This window comes from Pan troglodytes, chromosome 23, assembly GCF_028858775.2.
Source record: "Pan troglodytes isolate AG18354 chromosome 23, NHGRI_mPanTro3-v2.0_pri, whole genome shotgun sequence".
In the NCBI taxonomy this organism is placed as follows: Eukaryota; Metazoa; Chordata; class Mammalia; order Primates; family Hominidae; genus Pan; species Pan troglodytes.
Genome location: NC_086016.1, coordinates 32,038,439 through 32,056,058, shown reverse-complemented (window position 1 = coordinate 32,056,058; position 17,620 = coordinate 32,038,439). Strand labels below are relative to the sequence as shown.

General features: G+C 38.5%; 1 protein-coding gene and 1 pseudogene across 11 annotated transcripts in view; one reads left to right on the top strand and one right to left on the bottom strand.

Annotated features, from left to right (window-relative positions):
* The window catches only part of MTMR3 (myotubularin related protein 3), a 144,791-nt gene that overhangs the window by 108,633 nt on the left and 18,538 nt on the right, over positions 1-17,620 (bottom strand). The gene's annotated exons all lie outside the window — the stretch shown is intronic.
* Positions 8,493-8,547, top strand: LOC112206785 (U5 spliceosomal RNA; annotated as a pseudogene).

Genomic DNA, 17,620 nt, shown 5'->3' with positions numbered 1-17,620 from the left:
TAAAGAATTGAGAGATGAGACCTAGAGAAAACCTTTTCCCCCAGAAAAAAGGAAGAACAAGAAGCAAAAAACGAGGTAACTTAATGACCCAGTGACTGCTAAGAAAACTACAAAACCATGCAGTCATATATTTTCCGAAAAAACATTATGAGTGATAATTTTATATTTTTGCCTTACACTAAAATGTCCCTTGTAGGGAGAATAAGAAATAGGCTGGGGTGAAATGGCTCAGGCCTGTAATTCCAGCATTTTGGGAGGCCAAGGCAGGAGACCACTTGAGGCCATGAGTTAAAAATCACCCTGAGCAACAAAGTGAGATCTCAGCAATAAAAAATAAATAAATAGGAAATAAGACAATTCAACTAACCATACAAACAGACAATCCTTTCTTTGTATTCTTAAAGGCAAATAATATTTTGTCCTTCTACCTTTTAGAATCCACAACCAGTAGTAACGTATTTCATTAAAATTCCCTTTTAACATATGAAATGATATGAGACAGATTATGATAAAACCCCTAGTGAATCCAAAGAAAGCAGAAGACTATCTTAACCATTCTAAATATTTTATTCATTTGCCTCCAAAAAGCAACATATATTTAATACATGAGTAATTCTCCAACCCTTACTCCTTTTCCTTCATAGTCTACAAACTGAGTAACAACGGAGATCTTGTTCACCACTACATCTACAGAGCCTATAACCTAACAGTGCCTAGTAAATAGGTGGCACTTAAATATTTATTGTATTATAAGCCTAAGTCTCACAAAGGAAAACGGCAAATATATGAAAAAGAAAGATGTTTCAAGGCAGAAGGAATGCTTCAGAGAGCTACTACCTGCTATCAAAAAGAGAAACTAAAACATGCAAAATTAATTAAAACTTATGGAAGCTATTTTAAATCAGATGGCCACTTTAGAGATGCCTGCTTAACACCATGGACTTATTTTTCAGTACAAGAAGAAAAGTGCTATTCAGGCATACACTGGAATATTAGTGTAAGAAAGCACTATACACCTCTAAAGAAAGTTCTAAACAGTGCCAAGTACAGATGATGCCCCTCAACACTTCCCTTCCAGGTTCATCTCATGCCAAATAACACCAGCAGTTACTAATTTTTTCTAAATTAAACACTTAAACTCACTGCATTAGCAATATGAGGCAACCAGCAGTTACTAATTTTTTCTAAATTAAACACTTAAACTCACTGCATTAGCAATATGAGGCAACCAGCAGTTACTAATTTTTTCTAAATTAAACACTTAAACTCACTGCATTAGCAATATGAGGCATTTCGTGATTTCAGAGGGGAAAATGTATTTTACAATTTCAAAATAAATTAGCAACTTCTCTGTATCAAGTAATCCCTTGACAGCTATTCAAATCCCATTTAATAGTTAGGAAATGCTATTTACTCATAAGATATTCAAGCTACAAAAAGATCTTACTTATCCATACACATCATGGACACAGTATGTCAATTAACGTATAAATGACTTTTGACAAGTATAAAAGGAAACCAAAAAGGTATTAAATGCACAGTATTTTTATAAGCTTCTATTGTTTACCTAGTAACAATGATGGCAATAGAATGTGGAAAAACTATTTGTCCTCATTTGTCAATAAATACTGGCACTATTCCTTTGGTGATGCCAAATATGGCACAAAGACTTGTTCCAGTGAAATAAACCTACTGGTGAACAATAAAGGCTCAAATTAGAAGGCAGGTAAAAATTACACATTTTTTTTAAATTGCACATTATGATTAGAAAACATACTAGGTATGTATTGCAACTTTTAATGCAAATCCCAGTGCAATTTTTTTTTTTTTTTTTAAGAGACGCGTTCTCCCTGTGTTGCCCAGGCTGGCCTTGGGCCTTGAACTCCTGGGGTGAAGCAATACTCCCACCTCAGCCTGCCAAGTAGTGAGTAGCTGGGACTACAGGCATGAGCCACTTGGCTTCTCTGGTGCAATTTTTAAAATCTTATACGAAGGATCTTTTCTTGGGTTATCAGGGGAGGTGAAGGGGGTAATATTACTAAGAATACAAAACTGAAGTCTATAGTCCTAAACAATGACCCAACTAAAAACAGACACCTTTGGCTACAGATTTCTTTAAACAATAGATATGAAAATTTAATCCCTCCCTTACATGAAAAATAGCCATTTACAATCACTTTTCCTCTTCTAATGTTAAAGCAGGTTTTCAAAAGCACAGTCCTCCTGTTTGAATTATTTCCACATTCTAGTAAATACCAGCTGGTGGGAGCCAATACAGAATCCTTTGCTGAAGATACTGGGATATTATAGAACAAGAACAGAATAATCCATAATTAGTGACATTGTATCTTAAAGCTCAAACTACTGCAGTTACAGGGGGCAGTGAGATAGTGTTGGCAATCAACTGTAGGCATTAGGGAGCAATTGGTAAAGTAGCAGATCCAGGGTACTATTAACAATCCCATTACGAAGGCTAAACATTTATTTATTTACATAAAATCCTGTAATGAACAATTAGAACATGAATATCAGCTAAGCCAGGACAAATGGTGCAAAACACTGCCTGCAGAATGCAATGTATTAATTTATGAAGTAGGCTATAATAGCCTTTATCATGCAAACCTTGTATTTATTTATAAAAAGTTAAATTAGTCTTACCATGATGGAGTAACTTGAGACTAGCCCTTCCACCAAAACTACTAAAAAACTGGACAAGATACATGAAACAGCTATTCTTGGATGCTGGACAATAGACAGCACTGAACTGTGATCCCTGAGAGAAGACAAGCAAATTACCTGTGCCTTATGATTGTCAAAGCTTTGTATTTTGAGGCAGTTTCCAGACCCCAGCCAGAAAGGGAGAAACTGAGAATCTAGGGAGGGTGGAAACCCAATCAGAAACTTAAATGTGTCTCCGAAGGCTGAAGCAGCTGTAATTTGTGAGGCACTACTACATCTTTACTAAATTAGCTGCACATGTATTAGGTGAGATTTCACGAGGGTAGGCAAAGAACAACCATTGGGTATCAAGCAACTACTTGGGAACTATAAACACAACTACCAGAGTTTACACAGGCATTCTCCTTCTGACTGATTAAAGAGACCTTACTAAACTCAGGCCATTCAGCTGAAACCTTTATAAACACAGCTCAACTAGCCCGAGGGCAAAGACTCCTCTCCACGCCCAGATGAACAAAGCTTTAAATAAAAACAAGCCTAACGTTGAATTATGGATTTTCTAACATATCCAAAAGTAAAATGTATGACAATAGCAAAAAGAACAGAAGATAGGAAAATGGGGACATAACACCATAGGATTCTTATACATTAAGTGGTATATAATTTGAAGGCAGAATGTCCTAAGTTAAAGGTATCTACTCTACTATAGAGCAGCCACAGAAAAAAATAGAACAAATAAGTATATCTCCACTAAAAGAGGGGATAAGATGAAATATTACAAAATCTTTCATTCAAAAAATGACAGAAAAGAATAGATGGGATGAATAGAAAACAAATGGCAAAATGGTAGACTGAAACCTAACCATATGGATACTCAAACTCAGAGTAAACCCATCATTTAATAACAACAATTAAAAGGAGACTGTCAGCCGGGTGCAGTGGCTCACACCTGTAATCCCAGCACTTTAGGAGGCCAAGGCGGGTGGATCACCTAAAGTCAGGAGTTTGAGACCAGCTTTGCCAACACAGGGGTAAATATACAAAACATAAAATATACAAAAATTAGCCAGGCATGGTGGCAGGCGCCTGTAATCCCAGCTCCTCAGGAGGCTGAGGCAGGAGAATCACTTGAACCCGGGAGGCTGAGGTTGCAGTGAGCCAAGATGGCACCACTGCACTCCAGCCTGGGTGGCAGAGCGAGACTCCATCTCAATGAATGAACAAATGAATGAATGAAGGAGACTGTCAGCCTAAATAAAAAAGCGAGACCTTAGTATGTGCTAATTACAAGAAATGCATTGCAAATATATACACAGACTAAAAGTAAAAGGATGGGAAAAAATTATGCAAATACTGTGGTAATAAAGCTACAAGAGTTACATTCATGTTAAAGTAGCCTAGGGGATGGCAAATATTATCAAAATAAAGTGGGACAAGTCATTATAAAAGAATGAATTTACTGAGAAGACATAACAATCCTAAATATGTATGTACCTAAAAACAGAACTTCAAAATATATGAGACAAAACTGGTAGAACCAAATATTTGTCTTTTCAAAGACACAAAACATTCACCACAATAGACCATATGCCTTACCACAAAACAAATCTCAAATTCTGAAATCCTGAAAAAGACTGAAATCCTATAGAGTATGTTCTCTGACCACAATGGAATTAAATTAGTAACAGTAAAATATCTACAGGAAGTTAAACATCAAACTTGTATAATTCATAGGCCAAAAAAGACATTAAAAGAGAAATTAGAAAATATTCAAACTGAATAGTAGTACACAATATGTCATTTTGTGAGCTGCAACTGAAGCACTGCTCAGAGGAAAACTCAGATATTCACAGTATATACAAAAAGGCAAGCCTACACTTACTTCTCTCAGTATTAATTTGAAGTGTTTCACAGACCCAAATGTCAAACAAAGCTATAAACTTCCAGAATAAAATTTAAGAAAATATTAGTGACCTTAGGTTTAGAGACAATTCCTTAGATAGGCTAAAAAGATCATTAACTCAAAAAGAAAAAAAAAATAACTGACTACATAAAGATTAAGTTTTTGCTCTCTGAAAGACACTGTTAAGAATGAAAAGGCAAGCCACAAATTACAAGAATATATTTGCAAAACATGTAATTTGCAAAACCTGTTATAAAGGACTCATATTCAGAATACATTATGAACTCACAATAAACAAAAAACAACCTATTTTAATGAGCAAAAGATTTGAACAGACACTTCACCAAAGACATATAAATGGCAAATAAGCACATGAAAAGATAATCATCATTAGTCATCTGGAAATTACAAACTAAAACCATGATGATGTATTACTACAGACCCACTAGAATGACTTAAGTTAGTAAGAATGACAATACCAAGCATCAACAAGGATTTGGAGCCCTGGAATTCTCATGCATTGCCAGTGGGAATGCAAAATAGGCCGTTACTTTAAAAACTATAAACACACTTACCCTACAATCCTGCAATTTCTACTCCTGGATTTTTAACCAAGAGAAATGAAAATATATGTCCACACAAAGATCTATGTTGCAAATATTCAGAGGAGATTTATTCGTAATAGCCAAAAACCGGGCCGGGCGTGGTGGCTCACGCCTGTAATCCCAGCACTTTGGGAGGTTGAGGTGGGCGGATCACGAGCTCAAGAGATCAGACCAACCCGGCTAACAAGGTGAAACTCCGTCTCTACTAAAAATACAAAAAATTAGCCGAGTGCGGTGGCATGCGCCTGTAGTCCCAGCTCCTCAGCAGGCTGAGGCAGGAGAATAGCTTTAACCCAGGAGGCGGAGGTTGCAGTTAGCCGAGATCTCGCCACCGCACTCCAGCCTGGGCGACAGAGCGAGACTCCGTCTCAAATAAATAAATAAATAAACCCAAAACCTGGAAAAAAAAAAAACCCAATATCCATTAACTAGTAAATAAAGGAATTGTGGAATATCCATACAATGGACTACTACTTAGCAATTAAATGGAACAACTACTGCTTTTAACAATATGAATGATTCTCAAAGCATTATACTAAAATGAAAGAGGACAGGCACAAAATAGTATATCCTGTATGATTTCATTTATATTACATCCTAGAAAAAAGGCAAAATTTGTGCAAATTATACCTCTCTAAGGCTGATTTTTTAACCATGTGGCAGCAAAAAAATTCAAAGGTATACATATGTGCTCTGGTTAAGACAAGTATTTTCCCTAAATCTTAGTTACAGAAGGGCTCTGAGAAGTTAATGACTTGCCCCAAATTAGTAGCCAGTGGAAACATGTTTTGGGATATAGATCACTTTACTGTAAATATAAACTTGGAATGTACGCTTTAGGAATGATTAAGAAGATCTGTATAACTAAGACCCTTTGTTTCTGTTTTTGTTTTGAGACGGGAGTCTCGCTGTTACCCAGGCTAGAGTGCAGTGGTGCAATCATGGCTCACTGCTGTCTTGATGTCCTGGGCTCAAGCAACTCTCCTACCTCAGCTTCCTGAGTAGCTGGGACTACAGGTGAGCACCACCACAGCTGGATAATTATTATTATTATTTTGTAGAGGAGGTCTTGCAATGTTGCCCAGGCTGGTCTCAAACTCCAGGCCTCACAAGTGATTCTCTCGCCTCGGCTTCCCAGAATGCTGGGATTACAGGTGTAAGCCACTGTGCCTGGCTGACTAAGACCCTTTCGATGGAGCTCCAGAACTATGTTTAACTCACAGTTAAGTATTAAAGGAAGTTTCAATTTACATAGGCAAGCCAGCTAAAACAGTTCAGGCCAAGAGTTGGATGATGTAGCACAGACATCTCAAATACTTAGCTTACCACAATCTTGGCCAATGGTCAAGTTTATTTTGGGACTGGAATATTTAAAAGTCCTTCATATTCTCTACAGCTCCTACACATTGATCCTATTAAGGCCTTCCAATTCTGAATCTTTTAGGTACTCACCTTTCATTCTCACCTAATGCATTACCTCCAGGCAAATGGGGTGGTAAAGAAGAACTGGACTTTGAAAGGCAACATAATGACAACAGCTTATTAAAAAGCAAGACAAGGCCAGGTTTGGTGGCCCATGCCTGCAATCCTCCTAGCACTTTGGGAGGCTGACACAGGAGGATCGCTTGAGTTCTAGATCAGCCTGGGCAACATAGCGAGAACCCATCTCTACTAAAAATTTTAAAATTAGCCAGGCATGGTAGTGCACACCTGTAATCCCAGCTACTTGGGAGGCAGGAGGATCCTTTGAGCCCAGGAGTTTGAGGCAGCAGTGTGCTATGATCATGCCACTACACTCCAGCCTGGGTGACAAAGCGAGACTTTGTCATTCATTTCTTCATTCATTCATTCGTAAACATAAATAAATAATAAAAAGACAGGAAAACTGATCTTAATACCTAATTAGCCACATCAACTTTAACCTTAGCATAAAGAAAACAAATTAAGACTTTTCTTCATCTCTACCATCAACTCATTTTGCAGAAGTCTAACATTTAATCCACAAGTGGGCAATCCATGGAACCTAAAGCAATTACTACAAGTTCACTAATGCTTACTATACATACCTCACCTCTTCATTTCCTCTTGTCTGACTTTTCACCGAGTTTTTCTCCCCTTTCTTTCTGATCCTTTTATATGTTTATCATAGCTACTTTGTAAGAAAACAATAAAGAGGATATTTATGCCTAATCAGTGAAAAGTACTGACTTTATATCTTTGCTATTGTACTTATTATGGTGATAAGCTCTTTAAGGGAAACTTCTACACTGTATAGGCATAAATAATGGGAAAGGAATACTGATTAATTCTATACCCATTATGAACACTTTTCCCTCTAAGCCATTGAAAAATGGAAGATACTTTACTATTTTCACTCCACTGATCCTGAATATTATCTCATATATAAACTGAGTGTACCTATATATATTAATGTTTACCCTGAGATTAAAGTCCAAACTATTTTTAAATACGTAGAAAGCCCACTGGAGAAATGGTCAGACTAACATTAAATATACTGGTCAAAATTCTCAGTTGTAAGTAAAAAAAAAAAAAAAAACCCAAATCAAGCTAATTTACACAAAATTAAAAAAAATTTTTTTGAGACACAGTCTCACTCTGTCACCCAGGCTGGACTGCAGTATCGTGATCATGGCTCACTGCAACCTTGACCTTCCAGACTCAAGGGACCCTCCCATGTCAGCATCCCAAGTAGCTGGGACCACAGGCGTGTGCCACCACACCTGGCTAATTTTTTTATTTTTTGTAGAGACAAGTCTCCCTACATTGCCCAGGCTGGTCTCCAACTCCTGGGCTCAAGCAATCGTCTTGCCTCAGCCTCCCAAAGTGCTGTGATTACAGGTGCGAGCCACCGCACCCAGCCCAAAAATCAGAATTTGATGGCTCACAGGATAATGAGATGCTGCATAGAAACAAGGAAAAAAACTTCAGGACCAGGGCCTCAAAGGCACAGTGCCATGGGATCCATCTCTATCTCATGCTCCTCTTTACTTGTTTGGCCTCATTCTGGTTTCATTCTCTTCCACTGCAGACAGACCTCCTGCCTGGGGTAGGGCAGGAATGAAAGAATCTCAAAAACAAGAAATCCAGTGCATGTTCTATTCCTTTTACTAGTATAATTAAGTGTTGGAAGCAGATCCCTAATGTTCAAAAAATATGATTTAAGGATACAACTTAGGAATTATCAATAATCCTACTAAACGTAGAAGTTAAGAAAATCTAACCCCTGGCACTGAACCACTAACTTATAATTAATTACAGAAAGTCCTGTCACACATGCTCTGGTTTCTCTTCATAATGAATAAATCTTTTTGCCTTTTACTAAAGATTTCCATGGAGAGTTGAGGCCTTGCTTAGGCAGGGGTAAATATGAGAAAGAAAAAAAAAAGTCTTAACAGGTTAAAAAAAAAAAAAAGGAAAAGAGGCATAAAAGTCAATTTAATGGGCTTATATATATTACAGTTTAGCAAGAAAGAGGGCAATCTCATTTTAAAAATTTACTCAATAACAGCACAAATTTGAAACTAAAGTGTGAGACTCCTACTTTTGGTTATCATATAGTCGCCACAGTAATGACTAAAATTCATGTAGCACTCACATAGCTAACTCTCCCTGAAGAAATGCTTCCTTTCTCAAGAGGTTTAAGTGGAAAGGAATATGAAATTTCTTAACACATCTATGTTCGAAATAACTTTGTTTCAGGAGTAATCACTCTGAAACAACTGAGTGTTAAATAAAAACCAGCAACCCCCAAATCTTTGCTGATCCATCACTTTAACTGATCAGTTTACTACCAACTACAGTATTTACCTTTCCAGTAACACTTCTAGTTCCATACAAACTGTTTTGTTCTACATAACTGCACTGGATTTGGATGTACACTCAGAATTTAAACGATGACCTACATTCAGTGGTGTGTGGGTACCTATAAAACACAGAAAAGGGCCCACTTTCTTTTTTTTTTTTGAGATGGAGTCTCGTTCTGTCGCCCAGGCTGGAGTGCAGTGGCACAATCTCGGCTCACTGCAAGCTCCGCCTCCTGGGTTCACGCCATTCTCCTGCCTCAGCATCCCGAGTAGCGAGTAGTGGGGACTACAGGCACCCACCACCATGCCCGGCTAATTTTTTTGTATTTTTTAGTAGAGACGGGGTTTCACCGTGTTAGCCAGGATGGTCTCGGTCTCCTCATCTCATGATCCGCCCGCCTCGGCCTCCCAAAGTGCTGGGATTACAGGCGTGAGCCACCGCACCCGGCCAAAAGGGCCCACTTTCTACTAATTTCTTTCAAGCTCGATCTGAGGCAAGAAAATGATACTCTGTTTTTAACAAGAAGCAAATTTATGTTTATAATAAAGAATTACATACATGGTGATATTTATTATTCCTTAATACAAAGTTCTGTTATATGCTGAGAGACATACTATTTATGAAAAAATTATAAAAATGAAGAGTTACAATTAATGGAGGGGAGAAGTCCAGGTCCTTGCTTATAATTTTAACAGCCAACATGCATAGAGCACTCTTTTAAGTGCTTCACCATTTATTAGTCATTAATCTTACTCAACTCTACAAAGTAGGTAATATTATTATCCTCATTTTATAAAGAGGGAAACTAAGGAGCAGAGAGATAAGGTAACTTGCCCAAGTCATAAAGCTAGCTAATAAATAATTTACAGATGCAAGTTTAAACCATATAAGAAATTAAGTAGGAACAACACATATACAGCAAATACAAAAACAAGAGAAAAGTCAAAGCACTCAATCTCAAAAAGGCAGAAAAGCAACATAAATTAAGAAACTAATTGTTTTCTCTCAGTGCAATGAAACCAGGTCTGTATCACTGGGGGTTGGGGGAGTAGGGCAAATAATCTGTGTTCTCAAATTATACAAAAATCTCAAAAAAAGTAACATATTTCTTGTGGGCCGGGCACAGTAAGCCCAGGAGTTTGAGACCAGTCTGGGCAATACGGCAATACCCAGTCTCTACAAGAAATAAAAACTCAGCTGAGCATGGTGGAGGCTAAATTGGGAGGATGGCTTGGGCCTGGGAAGGTCGTGGGAGCCTGGAAGGTCGAGGCTGCAGTAGACTGTGCCACTGCACTCCAGCCTGGGCAACAGAGTGAGAATTTGTCTCAAAAAAAAAAAAAAGAAAGAAAGAAAAGAAAAGAAAAGAAAAATTAACATATTTCTTAAATAAATAAAAGCACTCTTAACTTTTGGGAAGCACATTCTGGAGAAAACATGTATTAAATAAATGACAGCACTTTGGAAATTAACTTTTTATTCCTAAATATGCTTTAAAGAATACAGCAAATAGCTAAAAGCAATCCTTCATAATTTTACCATGTTTAGCACTTTTTACTGAGAAACAGAAAGTTCTACAATAATCAAAGTGGATCTATCACTGTGGTATACATAGTCACTTAGTCTTATCTCTGAAAAATATTTTCAGATTATGTAAATGTTTTATCTCTGAGCTACCCTTCAACAAAATGAAAAAGACATATTCCTGCTATTTCCGCAAAGGGCCAACAATCAATTTGTGGTACTGATAAAAGATTAATTTGCCACCTAGAACAACGTATAGCCATGAAATTCAATTTAGAAACAGAGCTGCAATCACTCTAATCCACCAAAACAATCAACAGTTAACTATTTCAGAGTACTGAAGCAAATCCACTTTCATTCTATTTTTACTCCTAAAGTGTGCAATGCTAGTAAGGAAAGGGTCTGTTCCTCAAAACTGAAATGATTCTGGTCTTGCTTTGGTTTCTTCTGGTCTGTTCTAGTAGGAAGCAGTAGCTACAGTGTCTGACATGAACATGATACTTGTGCTTACTACTAAACTATGTATATTCCCTTAGCTCTAGAAAACTAATACGGCATTGAGCTTCCTGAGTTACCCTCAGTCACTATAAGGCTGTTCTCATCCAGGTCCGTAGAAGGAAAGTTTCCACCACGGTTACTCCCATTCTGAATCCTCAACTTGTTTCCCACCCCCAGGTTTTACAAGGTTGTTAGGAAAAAAAATCTTACTTGCATCCGACTGTGGAAGTCCTTCCTACCTATATACCATTACTCTTAGGAGGTACAAGCAAGATCTCATCTAGATTTCTTGGCTGCCTTTTACCAATGTAATCATAGCATGAAGCTTTGAAATGTGAGATCCTGAGACAGGTCACTCCTTTCAAAGTGTCTATCATTACTCCTTGGTGAGTCAGCTGCTGGACTGCTGCCAGTGTGCTCTTTGTTGGCTTTATCATGAAACCATATTCCTGTAGAGCTGGAATGGTGGCCAAAACACTGCATTTCAGAAGACTCCTTCAAAGTGTGTATCAAAAAAAAAGATACAGATACACATCCAAGCAAGCCATTCACTTGTTTTAGTAAGAGAGGGAATGAATAATACAAAGGAGGTTAAGCAGTTTTGTTAAAAGATTCTCTTATGTGCAAGCATCCAAAAATATCCTGTAAAATCACTTGATAATTTTCTTTGAGTAGATTTTATGCAAATGGGTACATTTAAAATTTTTTATGCCCTTGAGGAAAGAAAACTCAACTTTTCTGTCTCAGGTAAGAACTCTGAAGTTAAGTAAAAGCTTGAGATACTCAAGGATTCTCTGACGGTCCATCAACTATCGGTGAAGGGGGAAAACATCTACTCTTTAGTAAGTAGCTTTAGTAATGGGTTTTAGAGGAACCCATCAATAAAAAAGTTTGTAATTTTTTTTTTTTAAGACAGAGTCTTGCTCTGTCGCCCAGCTGGAGTGCAGTGGTGCTATCTCGGCTCACTGCAAGCTCTGCCTCCCGGGTTCACACCATTCTCCCGCCTCAGCCTCCCGAGTAGCTGGGACTACAGGCGCCCACCACGACGCCCGGCTAATTTTTTGTATTTTTTTAGTAGAGACGGGGTTTCATTCTGTTAGCCAGGATGGTCTCGATCTCCTGACCTCGTGATCCACCCGCCTCGGCCTCCCAAAGTGCTGGGATTACAGGTGTGACCCATCGCGCCTGGCCAAATTTTGTAATTTTTAGGATGTTTTTGGATTTTGTTTGTTTGAGACCGAGTCTCACTCTGTCACCTGGGCTGGAGTGCAGTGGCACAATCTCAGCTCACTGCAACCTCCGCCTCCTGGTTTAAGCAATTCTCCTGCCTCAGCCTCCCAAGTAGCTGGGATTACAGATGCATGCCACCATGCCCAGCTAATCTTTGTGTTTTTAGTAGAGACGGGGTTTCACCATGTTGGCCAGGCTGGTCTTGAACTCCTGGCCTCAAGTGATCCATCTGCCTCTGTCTCCCAAAGTGCTGGGATACAGGCATGAGCCACCACACCAGCCAAATTTTTAATTTTTATAAGGTGAAACAATGTTCAGAATGGGGAAAGGGGGAGTAGATATAGGGCAACTCAAGTAGTTCCACAGTACAGGAATGAAAAAGCTCCTAGCTCTGAATAAAATAATGGACAGTAATAATGCTTTCAGGGTATAAAAAGTGAGACAGGCCAGGCATGGTGGTTCATCCCTATAATCCCAGCACTTCGGGAGGCCGAGGGAGATGGAACACTTGAGGTCAGGAGTTGGAGACCAGCCTGGCCAACATGGTGAAACTCCGTCTCTATTAAAAATACAAAAAAAAAAATTAGCCAGGTATGGTGGCACACGCCTGTAATCCCAGCTACTAGGGAGGCTGAGGCAGGAGAATTGCTTGAACCCGGGAGGAGATTGCAGTGAGCCAAGATTGCACCACTGCACTCCAGCCTGGGCAACAAAGCAAGACTCCGTCATAGATAGATAGATAGATAGATAGATAGATAGATAGATAGATAGATAGATAGACAGACAGACAGACAGACAGACAGACAGACAGACGGACGGATAAATGTGAGACAAATATATTCGTGTACGGTACTGGTCTCTTTAGAAGACACCAAAGTTTTTCCTCTGAACTTTGAAAACAAGCCTGGCACAGTGGTACACACCTAGTCCCGGTTACCTGGCAGGCTGAGACAGGAGGACTGCTTGATCCAAGGAGTTAAAGGCCAGCGTAGAAAACACAGTGAGAACCCCATCTCAAAAGAAAAAATGCCATCCTGAGCAAACTCTGGATGAATCTAGACTTTCAGATGCTCAGAACTTGTTTGACATTTGTCAGTAAAAGGATATATAATGACTTTGAAAAAAGTTAATATATAACAGCTAATATATAAAAGGTTAACAGGTTTAGGAAACTTGCCATAATTTAAAATATGCTTTTGCAAGTGTTTAGTGCACAAATTTAAAATATGCACCAAAACCCCATAAAATTGTTTTAATATCCAAAATGGGGAAAGCTGTAAAAATACAGTAATAAAAGATGCAAGTTCAAAAACACCGAATACATAAAATACATAATTCCACATAGCAGCTATTATATTAAAGGCAAGATATTCCCCAACAAGTAAATTCAAACAACTTCATTTAATTTAAAATGCTTGAAAGAACATTACCTTACATCAAGGAAGTACCTTATCCAAAGGAAAGGACTCAAGCACCAAAAGATACAACCCTGTAACTTATACTTCTGAATTCCCTAGCCCTTAAGACTTACACACATGGTAAAAGGGCTCAACTATGAAACTTTATCAACTATGAAATTTTCATAGCATCAACTACTATATATCAACTATGATACAAGTATCAACTATGAAATTTTAAGGAGAGGGACCACCCTTTTATTTACACAGTTGTCCTTCGAACAACAGGGGTTTGAACTGCACAGGTCCACTCATGTGCGGATTTCTTTTAACCAAATGTGGATGGAAAAAGTATTCTCGGGATGTGAAACCTATATATACAGCAGGCCAAGGGCTAGCTTTTCATATAGGCAGGTTCCACAGGGGCACCTGGGGGACTTAAGTATGCCCAGATTTTGGTGTATGTGGGGGTCCTGGAACCCATCCCCCAAGTATACCAAGGATAAACTGTAGTAGGATATATGCTGACTTTCTGTATTGTTCTCTGTATAACCACTAAAAATGAAAAATGTATGATAAGCTTCTTACTCCATTCTGATGTAACAATAGCTCTAAGAACCATAACAGAGGATAGCAAATTGGTATGTTTAAATCTTGGTAGAAATGTAAATTTCCATATGCCATCTGTGATGGTGATTAAAAAGTTTTCCTCCAACACTGGTCCTCCTACTCAACCCTGTCCTAAAGCTCCAACTGTCTAACACACTTGTAACTTAATTGTCTAACTGCTACCATGTTTAAAACCAAGACACACACATACACACAACACACACACATACCCCTCTGAACATTGTCCATCTTCCTGCTAAAATCAACTCCCCTTGCTACTTATTCTATCATCTTTGAATATTTTTGCTTCTTACATTTATTGTCTTTCAACTCTTAACACAGATCCTTAGGGGAAAGAGGATGTGTAACTGTAGTGTTGTTATCACTTTAATAACAGTAGAAACAACCACAATTAGCAAATACTGAGTGCTTACTATTGGTTATCTAATATTATAAGCACTTGCTGAAATCTCACAAGAGCCCTAAGAGGTATTATTGTTATCCCCATTTTAAACCTGAGACTCAGAGAAGTTAAAGAACTTCCCCAAGATCACAGACAGGTAAGTGGTAGAACCACAATTCAAACCCAAGCCTGAGCTCTTATTCACGACAGTAAACTGCAAAAGTGGAAACAGCATCCAACCTGATGTCTGGACTCAAGTACTATTTCAGCTACTCACTAGCAGTGCAACCTCAGGTAAGTCCTGACAGCTATGAAACACAATTTACTTACTTGTAAAGTAGAAGTAACAATATATAGCCTGCCGTGCCTACTTCACAAGGTAGCAATGAAGATTAAGTGTGCAACTGATAAAGCTAATTAAAATTCTATTTGTATTACTAATCCCACAGTTGCTACCTCCATACTCCCATGGTGTTAATTTTGGCAACCCTATCCTGGAATTCTAGACTTGGATCACCAACATTGTTGTCTCAGTTAAAGTAAAGAGCTATAAGTCTTGTCCACATCATAGAGCCACATATAGATGACCAACGGTTAACCTGCAATTCCCATTACTGGCAAAACTGGGCAGGTATTTCCAGGCAGGTATTTTAATGTGAAACTGCCAAAATTAATGATAGCCTACATATGAGATACCTGTTCACCAAAAATAATGATAGCCTACAAATGAGATACCTGTTCACCAAATGACCATATTTCAAGTGTAATATCCCTTGGCTCCAAACACAATATTCAGTTTTCTAAATATTCAACATCAGAAGGAACGTACATTAATGAGAAAAGCTCTGTAGTTCTAGTACCTCTGTACACCTAGCACCTCAATTATATAATACATTTAAACTGAGGGCTTAAACTAAGATTCCATACTACACAAAAGAAATGGCTGGGCAAGGTGGCTCACACCTGTGATCCCAGCACATCGGGAGACTGAGGCAGGCGGATCTCTTGAGTCCAGGAGTTCAAGATGGGCAACATGACACAACCCCATCTCCACGTACATGCAAAAAAACCCACAAAAATTAGCCAGGCGTGTTGGCATGTTCCTACAGTCCCAGCACCCGGGAGGCTAAGTTGGGAGGATCACCTGAGCCCAGGAGGTTGAGGCTGCAGTGAGCCATGATTGCACCACTGCACTCCAGCCTGGATGACAGTAAGACCCCGTCCCAAAAAAAAAAAAAAGAAAGAAAGAAAGAAAAAGAAAAAAAGAAAATTAAAAACACTGCTATTCTCTGAAACGTCAAACCACCTATGGCCTCTGTAGTCTGACTCAGGGTTGGAACTGGAACCTCAAAAAATTAACTTGCAAAAATGGCCTGCAAACTCTTTTCTTTTTTATTTTTATTTTATTTTTTTGAGATGGAGTCTCATTCTGTCACCCAAGCTGGAGTGGACTGGCACAATCTCGGCTCACTACAGCCTCCGCCTCCTGGGTTCAAGTGATTCTCATGCCTCAGCCTCCAAGTAGCTGGGATTACAGGCACATGCCATTACGCCCAGATAATTTTTGTGTTTTTAGTAGAGACAAGATTTCACCATGTTGCCTAGGCGGTGGCCTCGAACTCCTGACCTCAAGTGATCTGCCCTCCTCGGCCTCCCAAAGTGCTAGGATTCCAGGCATGAGCCACCACATCCAGCCTGCAATCTCTTTTCTAAGGTAAAAAGGTCTCATCTATTTCTCTTGGCCTCAGATTGCTGCAAAAAGAAAGCTCACTACATAGGAACAAAGAAGATAATTTATTAACATAGGTAATCAACCTAAGTTTTATGTCTTATTCACATGAAACTCTGCTTATCAATATTAATACCTCCAGCCATCTTGGGGGAGGAGAGGGGAGGAGAGGAGAAGAAAAAGGAATTCTGTAGTGCTAAAATTTTTCCCAGTTATTTTTTACTTACAAACTTTCATAACCAGCCAGGCACGGTGACTCACGCCTGTAATCCCAGCACTTTGGGAGGCCAAGACAGGTGGATCACAAGGTCAGGAGTTCAAGACCAGCCTGGCCAATATCGTGAAACCCCATCTCTACTAAAAATACAAAAAAATTATCCAGGCGTGGTGGTGGGCGCCTGTAGTCCCAGGTACTCAGGAGGCTGAGACAGGAGATCGCGCCACTGCACTCCAGCCTGGGCGACAGAGCGAGACTCCGTCTCAAAAAAAAAAAAAAAAAAAAAACTTTCATAACCAATTATATAACCATTCTACTACTTAGAGGAACAAAAAAGTCAATGATTGACAATTTAAAAGCTACTAAAAACATAAAATATGAAATTATGCACTAAGGAGTTTTATATATAAATTTACCCATTTAACAAGTATGTGTGTGTACTTAATTTAAAAAAATTCTAATGACTTACAGTTTATATTATAAGATTATTTATACAAACAGATTATTCTCATTCCAGAGTGGGCTTTTTTAGGGATGAAGTTTACCAAGCAATTTATAATGTTCTGTGAAAATCACCAGCTTTTTCAGGTTCTCTAATAAAGTTATAAAAGTTCTAGGCACCATATTTTTTTAAACCATAAAAAAAAATACATGGGCACATGTGTATGTATGCATGCATCAATGGTTTTATGGCACTTTTATTTGTAATTACCAAAAACTGGAAACAACCCAAATGAACTGGGGAATGAACACAGAAGTTGTTGTACATCCACACAATGGAATGCTCCTAAACAACAGAAAGTAATTACTGATACATAAAAACATGGATGAATCTCAAAATACATTAGGTTAAATAAAAGATGTCAGTCTCAAGAAGTCACATACTGAGTCAAGCAGGAGGATCCCTTGAGACCAGGAGCTTGCGGCCAGCATAGGCAATATAACAAGACCTCCCATTTCTATCAAACAAACAAAAATTAAAACAAAAAGGCTAAATACTGCAT